The following is a 15,986-nucleotide window of genomic DNA, read 5'->3' as shown; positions in this document are numbered from 1 at the left end:
ATGCTAACAGCGGGATTTCCACTTCTAAGGTATGGTTTTAAAACTGATTTCGGTGATGTTCGCATGATGCCATCTTTGAACAGGGACATTGGATATGGCGATAACTCGTAATTGAAGTAATCAACGATATCATTCTCAGGCTTTCGTTCAACTAGGACGATCAGACGTAGGAAGAGAGTCAACGGGTCGACGGATACTTTTTCTTTCTCTATGCTGACGTTGGAATACAAGCTTTGCAAATTAGTAATTTGTTTACTTCGTTTTATGGTACATCCAGAATACGATTGATCTTCTAATTCTTTGTGGATAGCAGCCCCGATTGTGTCGGCTTTGTCACATGTCAATCGGTTTTCTAGGTCTACCAGCCCTGTGTCCAGTGAAATAAGATCTTTACTGATGGTAAATGGGTTTCGGTCATCAAACCAGCTCTGAAACCAAAGTATTTATTCTCGTTAAATACGACTTTTGTAATGGGTAATTCAGCTAGGTTAGACTTGGAGTCCCTTGTTTAAATCAGCGATCCAAACAACAAGAGACCCATAAAACTAAGTAGGCCAGACAATAGTCATGCAAGCACAGTTAGAATAGGAATGGAAAGAATTTAGAAATCAGAAAAAATGAAAGTTACCTTAAATTTGAGGACCTTAATCTACCTTAATGTCGCTTGATTCTACCAACAAACAGTTCTTTGTGTTTAGGTGTTGATTGTGGTTTGGTTGAGACGATTGTGTTCATGGCGTCTAATATTTCCACACATCGGTGCATCGTTTTAGTCCAGACTTGTAAAACGTTTTCGGTAATTCCTTTAGCCACGACTCCCGATCTACCCTTCAAAGACTTCATCAATATTTGTTCAATCGAAAGATCTGTCCAAAGACCAGCCCAATTCTTTAGGGTTCTTCGGACAGTGTGGTTACCCTTCAACATCTGATCGTACACCTCAGGTTGCGCAGTTTCCAATTCAGTGACAGATTGAAGATACAATCTGCAGGACTTAGCGTAGTTGTTGTGTCCTGTTGCAGCAAAAAGATTGAGCATGGCATAGGTTGAGGAGATGTGCAATTTCCAATCATTAGTTCTTTCTGCCCTGATGAAATCTTGCACAACGTTGACGTAACGGATGTAGCTTGACCATAGGGCAGCTGTCCTGGATGATTCTGATAACTCTTTATGTTTAGCTTCAACCCATTTGCTTAGATTGGTGCTGATTTCTTCTCCTTCGTGCACGGAGGGATCAATAGCATTGTAGCACTGCTCCAGTTCTTCTTTTTCTTTGTTGGTGAGCTTGTTCCAGAACTCTTCCATCAAGATGGATTGTACGCCAGTTGCACAAAGTAGATGACCACGAACGGATCTGGAATATGCTTTGCCAGTGAACATGTGTCCAACTGTTACAGGTGCATAAACTGTTTCGAGAGCTTTGTTCAACCCAGATCCCTGCATAAGGTTTCCAATCGAACCAAGAAAGCTCATCAATTGGTGAAAGCCTCCAAGTGGAACAAATACGTGTAGCTTCTTAGACATAACAATCTCGTATGCTTTGATGTACAATTGTTGGTCAAAGGTGACACATGGTAAATTGATTCGGAGCTTCTTACTTTGGTCGATTAGGTAAAGAAGTAAAGAATAGATTGCTGTTGGATCGGTGGCATGCAAATCTATGATTGGAAGCATGGTCACACGTGATTTTGGCAACGGTTGTTCGTTAACTTTGGAACTCATGTATCCAGACCAACTTGGGCACATTTCTTTGAAAAGATAACTCGATGTCCAAAGCAGATCGATAAAATGGAATGTCGGCAATTTCCCCTATGAAATAAGTGTTGAGTATGAATTTAATAAGAGATACTTGATGCGTAATAGAGAAATACAGATACAAGGGCTAGACTTACTTATGATCCTCATATATTATGAAATTTCTTTACCTGTATTGGTTTGAACATTGTTTTTGATAGTGCAGATGTTTCGGGCTCGTGGTATTCATGGATTTCGATTCCATTATTTCCTTCGATGTCTTCCCATTTTTCCCGTTTATCTCGTGGGATACGATGAGACGGTAAGTTGTAATCAGTGAAATTTCCATTTGCGATGGCCAAGGATCCTAATCCGTGATGGGTTTTTTTTGCCATCCAGAGTAGCCATTTGTTGATCGGAATTGTCCGACACGTATTGCATGAAGGTTGTTCCTTCAGGAGACATGATTTCGCGTGACTTGTCATGCTTGATGACATTTCGTTTGAATCGTATCACCTGTGAAAAGAAAGTTTATAGAAAATGACTTGTAATTTGGTATTCACTATGACAGAAAAGTGTTGACACAACATTGGTCATCTACTGTAAACTGGTAAAAGTGTTTAAATGCAAAGAGGTAAGGGGCTCCTTTTAGAAAAATTTCAGTATAGTCACCTCGTCATAGCTAACTGATAGCCCCAATCTTGATAGCAGAATGTTTAGCCATTTAGATCCAATTTGATTGTCCGTGGAGATTGCCAGTCCGAACTGTAGTGGCATGATAGTTCTTGGTCTTGTTGCAGCGACGATTGCATGTGATATTATTGCTTGTTTGATTTCAGTTGTGAAAAGTTCATTCAAAAACATTTTCAAAAGATTGGGTACGTGATTCATTGGTGATCTTATATCGTCGCATGTTGGGTAAGTTGTTGAGTCATTTTCGTAATTTTTGATGGCTTCTTTTAACAAAACTCCAGCTGTTCTTACAATACGAATAGTTTCATCACCGATTCCATTTTGTCTTTCTTTGTACCACTTCTCCGATAGTACTTCAGCAGCTCTGTTCAGTAATATAATATTGCTTTTTCCTTCTCTGGAAACAAAGTTAATGCAATTTTTGTACTTTTCTTCCAATTTATTTTTGGTCATTTTCACGGAATATACTTCATCGCCAAGGGAAGACATCATATTGTTAAACTCTGTAACTGTAAACAATTCGACATCATCTTGAAGAAAATCGGTACACGCTTGCTCGAACAACTCGCTTTTTTGTTGTGCAAACTGGCCGACCAGGTGTTTTACGGTCAGGAGGAACTTCAAACGCCGTTCTACAAGCAACATGATACCTTGCTTCTGGTGCAACGAGATCAACAACAGACAGCAAACGTCTTTGAACATTCATAGCGTGGTCATCATTACGCGATTGACATATGTTAAGCGTTTCCTTAAAAATGTCTGTATCTATCGTTTCAACTTTACAATATTCTTTAAAACGATCAGGGTGTCTGTCATCGAATTCGCATAGACTTTCACAGTAAAAGCATAATTTCTTAAAGTCAAAAGGGTTGCCACAAACACGTTTGCTTGACCTTGTTGTAGTTTCATCTGACGATTTCCTTTTTCGAGCTGCGTTCCTCAAGTTTGTTCTGCAAGATTGATGATTGTACGTTAAAATGTTATTTTCTTTGTTCCTCGTGAGCTTAGCTACTAGTTCGTCCAAATCACATTTTCTGGCTAAAGTTATAAGTGAGTATAAGGGATTGTCCTTTAGGTTTTCTCGATTTTTCATTTTACCCACTTGACTCAAAACTTCTTTATCAGCTCCTTCGCCACATATTATACGAAACTGGTCCATCTCCATATTTAATACTGTTTATATCACCATGTATTATTTTTTCATATTTTAACTCTGAAGGAAAATTATCACAATATTAAATACTCACAAATACAAAAAAGCCTTATTCGTAACTTAAAGTGTTCACAATCTGCTCCATGAAAGAACTCAAAATTAAATGAATGAACTCGGTATAAAAAGCTCGAATTTTCACATATCAAGCTTATTAACGAGAGTAGTTCTGGTCATTTAATTGATTTTTGGGTAATTTTTGATGACATCATCAATTTTTGGGCATATTTTTGTAATTTTAGTTTTTCTTATGTTTTAGTATTTCATTTTAAAGCTGTTTGCAAAATTTGAAGGTCATACCTTGCTGACATCGTAAGTTACAGGCGATTTAAAAGATATTTCAAAAAACTCATTTTCTGCATTTTGGGGTTTTTACCACCTGTCACTGTTTGGTCCATAACTTTTTTTCCCCAGGACGAAAAAATTGACCGGTTTCATTTTTGGAAAGCTGATAAAATTATCTTTCCAACGGTATATAGAAACCTTTTATAATAATTTTTTCTAGGTCGACCCTAATTTCTACTGGACTATTGTGATTACTCAAAGCATTGACAACGTGTCCTTGTACTATTGGAAGAGTTGAAGTTACACTAGCTCTAGATGCAAATTGTCTTACTTTTGCTAGCCTGTGTAATAAAATATCAATTTACGTTGTCTTCCATCTCTTCTGTGTTTTTGTAATATCCATAAGGGCGTGTGCTTATACCATCAGATAAAATAAATCTTTTATCATCGTATGGACATAACAATATCTTGTTCTGTTATACAGTAAACATGACATGACCATAGGAACGTATATTGTTCATTAAATGTAAAAATTCAATATTTTGAAATAAAGCGTCTCGGTAATTGGAATGACAAATTTCCTTTTTCACCACACCCTTTTTCACTCCTTTTCCTCGTTTAACGTTGAAGTCTTTTGACCTATCGACCAAGATACATCTTAGCTCGTAGACCAACAAACTCTAATATGGGGGATGCATGCATCTCGTCTTTCATTTTACCAATCGGTTTTTATTTTGTAATGAAAAACATTCATGATTTCTCGGATAATCCGAAAAGTCGAAGAGATGCTTATCCTCGTTCATGTCAGCGTACAAATCTTCATATTCGATCGAATAAAGAAGGCTGTTGTTGTAGCAAGTCTACAGTTTTAATTATGTGGTCGAAATATTAAAAAAGAACTAATTTATGATCGAAAAATGTCAAAGGTTGTTATTCAAAGTTTTATGTCAAAAGATATCTGAGACAAAAGTAATTTGAGTAATACCCAAGAGTTTATATATATTGCTAATTCATTAAGAACTAAAATAAAAACCGACTATCTTACTATTTCCAAGAGTATTTAAAGCCCTAGAAGTCAATAATAATGATCTAATGATTGGATTCTGTGCTTCAGCACTCATGAATGGCATGAATGCCTGAAGCTGCAAAGAGCTATACTCAATAATCGAATGCTAGCGTCCAAACTATCGGTTGAACGCTTGTAAGTGAGAAAATAATGCTCAGAGGAGAGAAGCTACTTTGGATAATCTAGTTTAAGATTTACTATAAGAACTTAATATCTATAGGAACAAAGGATTTGTAGGCCAAAGCCCCCTACACCCCCCTACGCTTAGATTCGACTATCAGGAGAAAAAAAAAATAGCAACATTTCGGAATTTTATTAGGCCTTTATATTATAAATATTATAGTCAAGCATAAAATAATAGGTCGCTACCCGTTTCTAAAAAATTGAAATTAACGCATATAAGAATAGGACGCTACCCCTTTTAATTTTCTTTTTTAATATATCGAGAAAAGAGAAATTGTATATAACTAAGCATAAAACAAAAGGACGCTACCCAAAAAAGTTTTGATTTTTTCATTAAGATAAATAAAAGAAATAGCAGAACGTCACATCGAGCCACCAAGATAAAGTTCATGGAAACAAAAACTAAGCAAAGTTCAGTGCCATTATAATTTAACGAACGAACCTAATAAATAGAAAGAAAATAATAATCCAATAACAAGGTATAATGAGTTCTCACCCCTTACCAAGTGAGCAGCTTAATTACGCTGCTGAATTCCGAAACATCACGAGTGTTGCAAATACGATGCAAATCATTATTTGAGTAATAAAGCTCGAAATTATGCTCATCATCTGGATGTTTTCTATGAAAACCATTACGAATCATTTTTCGTAGAAACGATCTCCAAGTTGCATCAATTCTGTTCAACTTTGGCAGTTGAATGTTAGTCGACTGCAAACATATGCACGGAGAATGGTAAGGCGGGTTTGAAGATGGATGTCATGATTGATTTATTCTTGGCAGATTCGATGCGAATGTTTACTTCCCATTCGCCTGTAGTACTGTAGTATTCTGGTCGTGAAAAATTTGACAGCCGAGGTATCGTAAAATTTCAACATTTTTGATTGGACTGTCATCGAGGGTAATGACAGACTTTCGATAACTGTTATCCTCATAACTGTATTTTCGATTGGTTGTCATTGTCTCTGTCTTTGTGGGGTTAACCTTCAATCGGAATCGTTTAAAGACAGAGTCGATCAAGGAGAGAGACGATTGTAGAGAGGTGAGTGTTACAAGGTATAACACGATATCGTCGGCATAGCCTGCCCAATCAAGTTGTGATATTCCTGAAGTAGGGACACGTTCAGCTCTTACTCGGTTGATACGTGTTGAGGCAATTCTGTATTTCAATTTGAAGAATTCTAAGGATACATCGTTGGCATGATTGATAAAGATACGCATGACGAAGTCGATGTATAAGTCAAACAAAGGAGGCGATTCTGTACCACTTTGACGAACATCGGATGTGGTAAGAACGGATTTACTTTCGATATTGATAGTGGTTTTGAAGTATAAATTCTGCAGAATATCAATAAGGGTTGTATTTTCAAGTTCTGGCGGCAATCGAAGACGTATCGATTTCCAGGGCCACGACCGGGCGATGTGGTCGAATGCAGCAGATAAATCGACAAAGAGTAAGTAGCCGGATGTTGTTTGGTCATTCGAGATTTGCTGAAAACGTTTTGTCACAAAGGTAGCATCATTCGTACCACAATTCTGACGGAAACCATACTGGTTGATTCTGACGGAAAACATACCATGATTGTTATCTCGAAAGAATGATACGGATTACGGTTTTGCATACTATCTTTCCGAACGCATAATTGGAGCCCTAGCGGACTCCAAATAGCGCCGAAAGTGGGTTGATGACAATCATCCATCATAGACTTGACCGAGGCCAACCACTGCTTCGATCCTCTCAAACCACAGCTTATTCACAGCCACAGCCGCGTCTGCTTCCGTTACTCCTATCCTTTTTGCTAGGAGCGGAAGCAGTAATTCGTTGACGAGCTGTAAATACGAAATTTGACCTTCTGGTTGTTGTTTCCGTGTTGTCCTCTGTACCTGATTGATACGCCAATATAAATTCCACCAATTACAGATTTTGCCAACATCAGAAAGAACAATAGGCAATAAGTTATACCTGTCAGACTTATGGCTGAATCCAATTCGTATTCAGACTGTTGCTTACAAAGAGTACAATTTGATGACATTAAAAATGATTTCATCCACCAAAAGGACTCTACGTCTACTGAAAGAGCGATTAAATACACCCAATTACCTTCTTCAATTAATTGTCCCATTTGGAACAAACAGTTCATGGTTGACAAACAATCTAACTTTAGTTTAAATTATGAATGTAATATTAGAATGGAAAGGAAATTGTACGAATTATTAGACCCTGTTAAACAAGATGTAGATTTATATTACACTAAAGTTCAAAAAATCAATTCCGATGAGTGGGCTTACAGGGTTAAGAATGGATTGTATAATCAATTGAAAAGTTTAGGCAAAGCTCTTGTTGTTTATCCTTATCATTACCGAGATGGTATAATTACCCATCACACACAGCCGATTAAATCTGACCAATCAAAGAGATAGAAAATAGAGAAATGTTGCACGCAACTGCTTTACAGCCGGGCGACTCTTGTTTTCTATTCAATTTCCTTTGTTTTGCAACAAAGAAAAATCGCCTTTGATGCGAGCTGAGTTATGCCGCCAATCGAGAAGGAAGCAAACATGGCGAGTCGAAGCGATGATTTTTCTGGTATCATTTTTGTTATGTCTATTTGAGTTATGACTAAAACAACGTCTAAGGCAAGTACTACATTGATTAAAACATCTGAAATGCTTTTGGATTTATTTATTTCAACCAATCAAATGATTTGTTTACGTTTTGACCAAGGATACAGTGAAGTTATCATCGAAGAAAGATGGCCTGTCTTGTTGAGTAGCTACTGATGGAAATCGCTCGAAATCGAAAAGATGGACAATTTTTCTCAAATAGGGAATAATTTTCCTTGTTAGAGGATGCCTTGAGGTATTTATATCTGAAATCTTTTCACTGTGGTCTGGCTCTTGGCTCTTTGAGTTCAGCCCATTTTTCATGTACTCAAGTCAACCTGACTCAACTCGACTGACTAGGTTCAGGTTTCTGTTGTCTTTCACTCTGTTTACGTTAATCAGCCAAAATTTGGCGGTGAATTTCGAAAAGTTTGCTTCTTGATTAGCTTTTTTTATTACTGAAGGAAGAAATGGAAGTCTTAGAAGTCTTCTTCTTCTTAGTCTTAGAAGAATTTGAATTTCATCGAAAAAACCTACCCTTTGGCTTAGTAAAAGCAAACGTAGTGTACATTATACTTTATATTTTGTTATTGGTTTTATTATAGCCTGGGAATCCAAGCTCATAATCTTAGAAAAAACAAAAAATACCTCACCTCACAAACTTCTAAAATTATAGAGCTTGGTGCAGGTAGATTAGTCTGATACAGAATGTTATAAACAGTCTGTGCGTGAACCCGTGTTGACAGACTTTCTGAACTTTGGAAACCCATGTAAACACACATAATCAACTTACCATAAAAACTCTTTCACAAGTTCTAAGGACTTTCAAAACTACTAAAAACCACATCAAAAGATCAGCCACATATATTTAGACATTCAGCCAACAGTCATTTTGTTTCGAAATGAATCTATGTTTTCATTTTCATTTGTGTGAAATCAAGTGCGTATTACTTATGGGTAATGAATCAACGGATCCTGCACTAATGTACTTCCCAGTTTTCTCAAAGGTAACGAATCGAGTGGGGATTGAACCCACGACCTCTCGCTTGCCGGGCGATTGCTCTCCCAACTGCGCTATCGGTTCGTTGCTATTACACTAGTTCGTAGTAGACGAGGGGAGCGACGTGCTCAATGTTCACCATCCGGTACCTGAATTCTACGAATCAATGGAATTGCCACGAACTGAGACACAGCTAGTGTCCAATCTCCAACCAACCCGCTAACTTTGAGAGAACTGTTAAGCTATGTACATTGGGGAGAGGCATTAGCCCAACGGAGCCCCGATTTCGGACAACTAGTCCATCAACATTTTCATTTGTTTTCCTTTTTGTGCAGAGTCAGCTTTTTCCATAAATTATGCGCGCGCATCGAAATTATCAAAATGCGCGCGAAAGTACTGATAAGTAATACGCCGAAAGCTGGCCAATCAGGCCGAAACTGTATTGCAGGGAAAAATCTCCCTGCAGGTGAGTTACCTGCGCCAAGCGTTAAACAAGCAGCAAAAATATCATAAACTAGACTGTGGAAAAAGTTTGACGCTTGGATTCCCAGGCTAGTTTTATTATTGGGTGAAATAAATGACAATCGGCCTCACATGTTTTAGCTTTTATTGTACTACTTACGAGGTATCTACACTAGATTTACTTTTTGTTTTTGTTTTTTTCCCTACTGCATCTGCTTCAAGTGATGTAACTCATCATTTTCCTGTAGTCTGGGAGCTGTTGAAGTGTTGTAATTATTGAGTTTGAAGGTCAGGTGTTTGCTATCTGATGGAGCATTGTACAAACTGTTCATTTTATAAACTCAAAGAATAAGAAAGATAAAGTCCATTTCTTCAGTATAAATCTGATGTGCTTTGGATAGAAAGCTCTATTTCATTTGTGAGTACAAAACAATTTTAAAAACTCTCATGGAGATAGAAGCACCAAAAACCTTTGTAAATCAATGGTTTGTCTATTATTTCCAGAGGATATATAACTTAGATATTATTAATGACGATTTGTTTGAAATAGTATTATCACTACCAGGTATTGAAATTCAAAAAAGTGATTGAAATTGTAAGGTCTAATTCCTTTCCTTTCAGCTGGACAAACACTCGATCAGTTGGATGCATGTGGTACAACTCTGGGAGTTCGAGAATACCGAAATCCAAGGGTTTTACATGATCAAATTAAAAAAAGACTAAATAGGATGAACGGTTAAAACTTGCAGCTCAGGTAACTTCCATATTAACTCAAAAATTAGCTTATGTTACTAATCATACAATTATACAACAGTTTATCGTTTTTTATATTTTATATTTTGCTAGGTGAAGTCTGAGAATTAGGTCTGTCTGAAATAAAATGGCTTTTTTATGACAATAAAAATCCCATGATATGATGTATTCAGTTTGTTGTCCATGACATTGAAATATTTAGTCTATAGCTACAAGTCTGCTTGTTCTTAGTTTGATTTTAGTTTGATGACTAGCTTGATATAAATAGAAACTTTGAATAATTTTTCTAGACCACAGTACATAAAAACAAAAGGTTGCAAACGTTTTGAGGTCATTTTTATCCTATTTCTTCAATGGGATTAGTTTTTGTAGCTATTCCCACCAGCTGCTAGTTCCCTTCAAGGGACCCTTCCCTTGGTGTTACTATTATCCAGATAATTCTACTCCATATATACAATGTGAAATGAAATCTAATGATTTTAAAGGAGCATTTTTTATTTGATAAGAGATAATGTTGACAGTTCACTTGTTCGTTGTGACCAAATTATAACTTCTTATCATTTTAGTGGCTGACGGATACATTTTTGAAAGGTGGGAAAATAGAGGCACTTTCCACACCTGGCTTGCAAAAGAGGAAAGAAACAGGAGACTGTACCTGGCTATTCAAACTGTTGAACGGCTGCAAACTACAGGTTTGTAATAATTTTGCATTCAAAGTTTTTTTTGTATGAAATAGTACAATGTTAATTTTTAAGCAATCAATGTTTCTCCGAGTGCTCCTGGCCTTTAGAGTTTTTGTTTTGGAGGTTTTTTTTTCAAAATAGAAAACCAACACTTCCTCCGTCTTTTATTCTTTCAATCGGACTTTTTTCACTTTTCATCTTTAGTCAAGACATTCTCTTCATTGATGCAAGAGCTGTTTGTCGAATATCCTGGATTTACATTTTGGGTGGTCGTCTTAGTCAGCCAACCTCAACTTATGGGCAGGTCGTTCTGAGGGTTTTTTCTATTGTTAAAGTATTGTTATTTAATTGTTTTTTTAGATTTTAGCTGGATTTGATTTGGATTTCCAAATGTTTTTTGTGAAGTTTCAAACAAAAATCAATTAGGCAGAAAAAGTAAATACACATACATAAAGAAATACCTTCACACTTGTGACAGTCTGTGACATGAGATGAAAAATTTGAAGTTTATAATCTCAAAGTTTTTGACCATCTTATATCTGTATATCTTCTCTTTTCTCTCCAAACCAGTCCAAACTGATCTAAAATCATACGATCTCAATAAATTTGTTAGTAGATATTATCTTTTGATGATAGTAAATCTCAAAGTTTTTGACCATCTTATATCTGTATATCTTCTCTTTTCTCTCCAAACCAGTCCAAACTGATCTAAAATCATACGATCTCAATAAATTTGTTAGTAGATATTATCTTTTGATGATAGTTCATTATATGATTTAATGTATTATGATTTTTGAAGAAAAATATACATTTTTTAGCTCATAAAAAGCTAAAATGGACAACTGGTGCTAGATCTCTCCCTATACTTACCTTACCTTATTTGCAGCTATATGGACTCTCATTGAAGTTAACCTTTCTTTGTAACGTGAGAAAGTAAACTGTATATTTCAAGAGAGCTAATATCCAAGAATAAATTTCAAAAAGACTCGAGCTGTCAAGGAAAACAGCAGCCGTTTTTTTACCATTTTTTTATTTGTCTCTCTGCTCGTTCTACTTTCGTTTTCAAACACCTTTTTACGGCGTTGATAGTATCTTTTTGAATGAAAAACCGATTGTTTTAATTTAGTCGGTTCCGTAAACTTTTCCCTCTTTTTCTCTTCCCTCGTCAATTACTCACGATCATAACTAACATAGTATAAAACGTGCAACCTCCTCTATTTTCTATCTCTTTGGATCAATACATTGACGAATCTACAGCTGAGACTACAGTGGCACCAGCAGAACTCTCAATGTGTCACGGAACCGCCAAATTGGGTACTGTCGCGCTCTCCTAGCACGCCAAGCGATATTTATTTTTATACCTTAGGCGTTTGAGCTATGACCCACCGCTAGATGAAGGGGAGGAATAGGGTCGTGGTCCCGGTTTGCGCAGGTCAGGAACCGCTAACAACAAAATTTATATTTAAGGGCTCTGACCATAGTCCAAAAATTGATTTTGGTATTTGAACATAAAAGTTATATTTCAGGTTCCTTAACACTTTTAACAAAAAATTGCCTTTATAAATTGCTTTTTAATCGAATCCCTTAAGAGCAATTAAGAATTTAATTGCAAAAATGACGTTATGAATTTTACAAAAAGTGCTTAGTTTTAATGGGTAATTAACTTTTTGTTTCAAAATTTCTTTACACTGTCCGCAAAGAATTGAACTATTTCAAATTTTGCGGAAAATTTTTCTAAAAAGATGTGTCAAAAGTTATGACTGTTTTTTTAAGCATAATCCAGATGAAAAATTGATGAAAAACCACTATTTTGAAGATTTCGAGACAAAGAAGCATTTACAAAAATTTTCCGCAAAGATTTTTATTGTTCGGTAAAAGATACATCATCTACTGCGAAAAAATTTTCAAAATGTTTTTTCTTCGCCGAACTAAGCTCTTCAAAGTTGAAATACTCTTCCTCGCAAAAGGTCTTCATTTTCATTTTTATCAATTTTTTTCAATGCAATTTTTGAATTTTCAGATTCAGGAATAGTTTGTCTAACAGAAAATGTATAACATACCATAGTTTTGTTGGTTACATCAGTCAGAAAACACATTTTAAACACGGCAATTATGAAAAATTCACTATGGTCAGAGCCCTTAATAGTTGTTCCAGATACCGGCCTAACTACCGCTAGAAGGCAGGAGATGGAGTTCCTGGATCAAGGCTCAAAAAGTGGACACGAATTTAGTTCATAGTAATACTCATTATTTAAACACAATACCAAAAATTACAAATACCAAATAAATATAACAAAAGTGTCTGTAAAATATCCACCTCTGGATGCGTCGTTCACTGCAGATTATTACGACTTGGGTTTTATTTCACTCTGCGGAGATCCCCAACTCCGCAGTCTTTTCCTTCTCTGGGTTTAACTCAGCAATGCCAATAAATCTAATACATAATTTCTCTTTCTGGGCCGTACCGCTCGTTGGCCAATAAATCATTTTGACACGGTCGACCGGCTCCTTCGGAGTCCGGTGGGCGAGTGTTCTTTTTTGTAAAACGAAAATGTTCTTTTGAAATCAAAGTCTTTAATAATTTACACACATTCATATTTTTGTAGCTTCTTTCTAGATTCTAGATTATTCTTTAGTTTCTCCACCATGACAACAGCCGGGGCCCCCAAACATTTGGACCCCAAATGGCATTTTCCATCGGAAGAATATAAATAAAACTCAAATTTCACCATTAATGTCTTTATCAATGCGTTATCAATAAGTTACCAAAAGTTTATATACAAAAAGTTGTCCCATGTGTTTCGTTAATCCGTTAATCGTCTAATTTTTCTCGTTAGTGTTCCAAATCTGCACCCGGCACTTCATCGTCATTGGTCTCCGTATCCTCCCATCCACTGATTGCTTGTCCGACCACGAGACCCTCAGCATTCCCAAGGGGAGGATATCGTTCAACTGTTCGGGAATCGCCAATTCCATCACGTAGATGCTTTTGGTCAGATTAGATAGCGCTTTTCCCATTCGGATCCTCAATTCCGAATGGAAACTACCTAGGTACGGGCGATCCGCATCGGATGTCTGCTCGTTATGAACATCTGTTGTGTGTCTTGATAGCTGAGTTAAAGTTTTTGGCATGGTTGTAATTTCGCCCCAGCCTTCGAGGGTACTAAAGGTTGTATTTACCAAGGTGTAGATTTGTTGTAATGTGTGGGTCGTCTGCAGCGTTCAAAGTTTTTGGTTTCTTTTTTTTTTATTTTCTTTTTTCTTTGGTTTCTGTTCACGGAATAGACTTGTTCAGCTTGTTGGATTGGTGGTCTAGTCATTGCGTCCGCGGCACTATTTTTTGAACTCTTTCTGTAATGTATTGTAAATACGTATTTTTGGAGCATGGCTGACCAATGAGAGATTCTTCCGGTCTTGTCGCGGAACTGCAGTGCGTACGCAAGAGGTTTGTGGTCGGTAAATACTTTAAAAGGCTTATCTTCGAGGAATTGGTTGCAATCTCGAATCGATTAGACCAAAGCCAGCAATTTCTTCTCTGTTACTGTGTATCGAAGTTCAGCGTTTTTTAGAACTTTCCCTCCGTACTTGACTGGATGTGGGTGGTCACCATTCATAGATTGACTGAGAACGTACCCAATTGCGATTTCTGAGGCGTCTGTGTTAAGGATGAAGTTCTTCTTAAAATCTGGGAACTGGAGAAGTGGAGGATTGGTTAGTCTCTCGATGAGTGTTTTCCAGGATTGCTCATGCTCCGTCGTTGTTGGCTTCTTCGCGTTGATTAACGGCTTTACGTTGCGTGCTTTTGATTTTTCTGCATTTTTCTTCTGGAGAAGGGCAAGGTCTGACTGTAACTTTACCAGCTTCATGATTAATCCCCTTCGCCGGGGATACATTAGTCGATCGAGTTTCACGTTTAGTATTTCTTGTTAAAGCGCCAGGCATTGTTTCTCATTGAGGCTTTCGACATTTAGGTTGTGATTAATTGGTGGTTCGCCAGGATACATCAATGGGATGTGATTGTTGTTGATAAATCTCTCGAAAAGGTAATTTTTTGTTTCTTCGGTTATTCTTTTGAAGGAATAGTTGTGATGTGAATTATTCATTTCCCAGTATTGTTTAGTTAAGATTTCGTGTAAGGTCGACATCAGGAGAGGGACGGGATGTGGTACCGGAGCAATTCGGTGGATCAGTTTGTTTTTAATCACGTGGTTTTAAAGTGGTTCTATAAACCGTGGTTGAAGACAGCCTTTTTGTTGGTTCGATCCGCTAGCTGGCGAATGGCGGTTGAACAGCTGGGAGATTGTAAGGTAAATCTATAGATCTTCAATCCTATCCTATCGAGCTCGAAGGCTCTCGTTGGTAGGGTTAAAGATTGTAAGATTTGGTCGCTTGGGAGGTGATCAGTGATCACAGCGTATCCAATAGACCTTCGGTCTCACTCGGGTGAGCCTAAGACTCGAGAAGTGAGTTAAGAAGATTGTATGGATAGGGCTGTGCTACCTGACCAGGACGCGATGTATTCAATAGATCCTTGGTCTCACTTGAGCGATTTATAAGGATTGTATGAATATAATCACCTTACTTCGGATCGTTGATGTTCGCGATTCGCCGGTGACAATCTGCGATCTTTCTCTGTCGCTTCTTAACACGCTTTATTAGTTTTTTGATCTGCCTCTCCTCCTTTTTCTGCAGTCTCTGAAGCTTCGCCAAATTCTTTTCGACCTGACCTCGCGATGAGATGGGAGGTGGTTGGCTCGATCTGCTGTGCTTTCTCTTGTCTTGGCTTGTCGACGATGCTTCTGTATTATTTTTTCTTCGGAATCTTGTAGGGTTTCAACAGGTTTAAAGGGTCTTTACAACTTCTGCTTGTAATGACACTCTTTAAACGTCTCTGTCCTTCAAGTATCTCGTCCAGAATGTCCGACATGTCCAAAGTATTTGATAAACAAGTCACTGAAAGTGTTTCATTAAGATTTCAATAGCGACAGATGTCAACAGGCTGATTGAACACCAAGTTGATCTTGTTGAAAAACAATTGGATAAACAGGTTTGTAATGTTTCTTCAAAAAATTAAACTATCAAGTTTTAATGAGATGAAAAGTGGTAGGTAAGTGTTGAATTCGTATTCATTTGAAGTTTGTTTTTAATTCAGCTGGCTCGTTTTGGATATCATTCATTGCTTAGCTAAGAATAAGCAGCTGCTCTCAAGAATTTTCGGTTTTCGGGAACTTCTCGTTTCGCTTGTCTTCAACCATAGCGACTCCGAAAGCCACGCCCTATCCAACAATCGGTGTAAAAGATAACCATCCAGAAAG

The 15,986-nt window shown here is 37.1% G+C and overlaps 1 long non-coding RNA gene and 1 other non-coding gene across 3 annotated transcripts in view; one reads left to right on the top strand and one right to left on the bottom strand.

Annotated features, from left to right (window-relative positions):
* The window catches only part of LOC136797956 (uncharacterized), a 52,436-nt gene extending 41,173 nt beyond the window's left edge, over positions 1-11,263 (top strand). The window contains exons 2-4 of one of the 2 annotated variants that reach the window (XR_010845325.1): positions 9,857-9,989; positions 10,555-10,680; positions 11,032-11,263. This is a non-coding gene — a long non-coding RNA (uncharacterized lncRNA). Of the gene's footprint in view, positions 1-9,856; positions 9,990-10,554; positions 10,681-10,875; positions 10,983-11,031 lie in introns of those variants that run through there. The other variant, XR_010845326.1, reaches the window with a different exon arrangement.
* Positions 8,785-8,857, bottom strand: Trnaa-ggc (transfer RNA alanine (anticodon GGC)). Its single transcript has one exon. It is a non-coding gene; the product is annotated as a tRNA-Ala (tRNA).
* Positions 11,264-15,986: the final 4,723 nt, after the last annotated feature.

Source organism: Clytia hemisphaerica, unplaced genomic scaffold (genome assembly GCF_902728285.1).
Source record: "Clytia hemisphaerica strain Z4C2 unplaced genomic scaffold, Clytia hemisphaerica genome assembly, whole genome shotgun sequence".
Taxonomy (NCBI): domain Eukaryota; kingdom Metazoa; phylum Cnidaria; class Hydrozoa; order Leptothecata; family Clytiidae; genus Clytia; species Clytia hemisphaerica.
The sequence above is the reverse complement of the archived record's forward strand: the minus strand, read 5'-3'. Positions and strand labels throughout refer to the sequence as shown.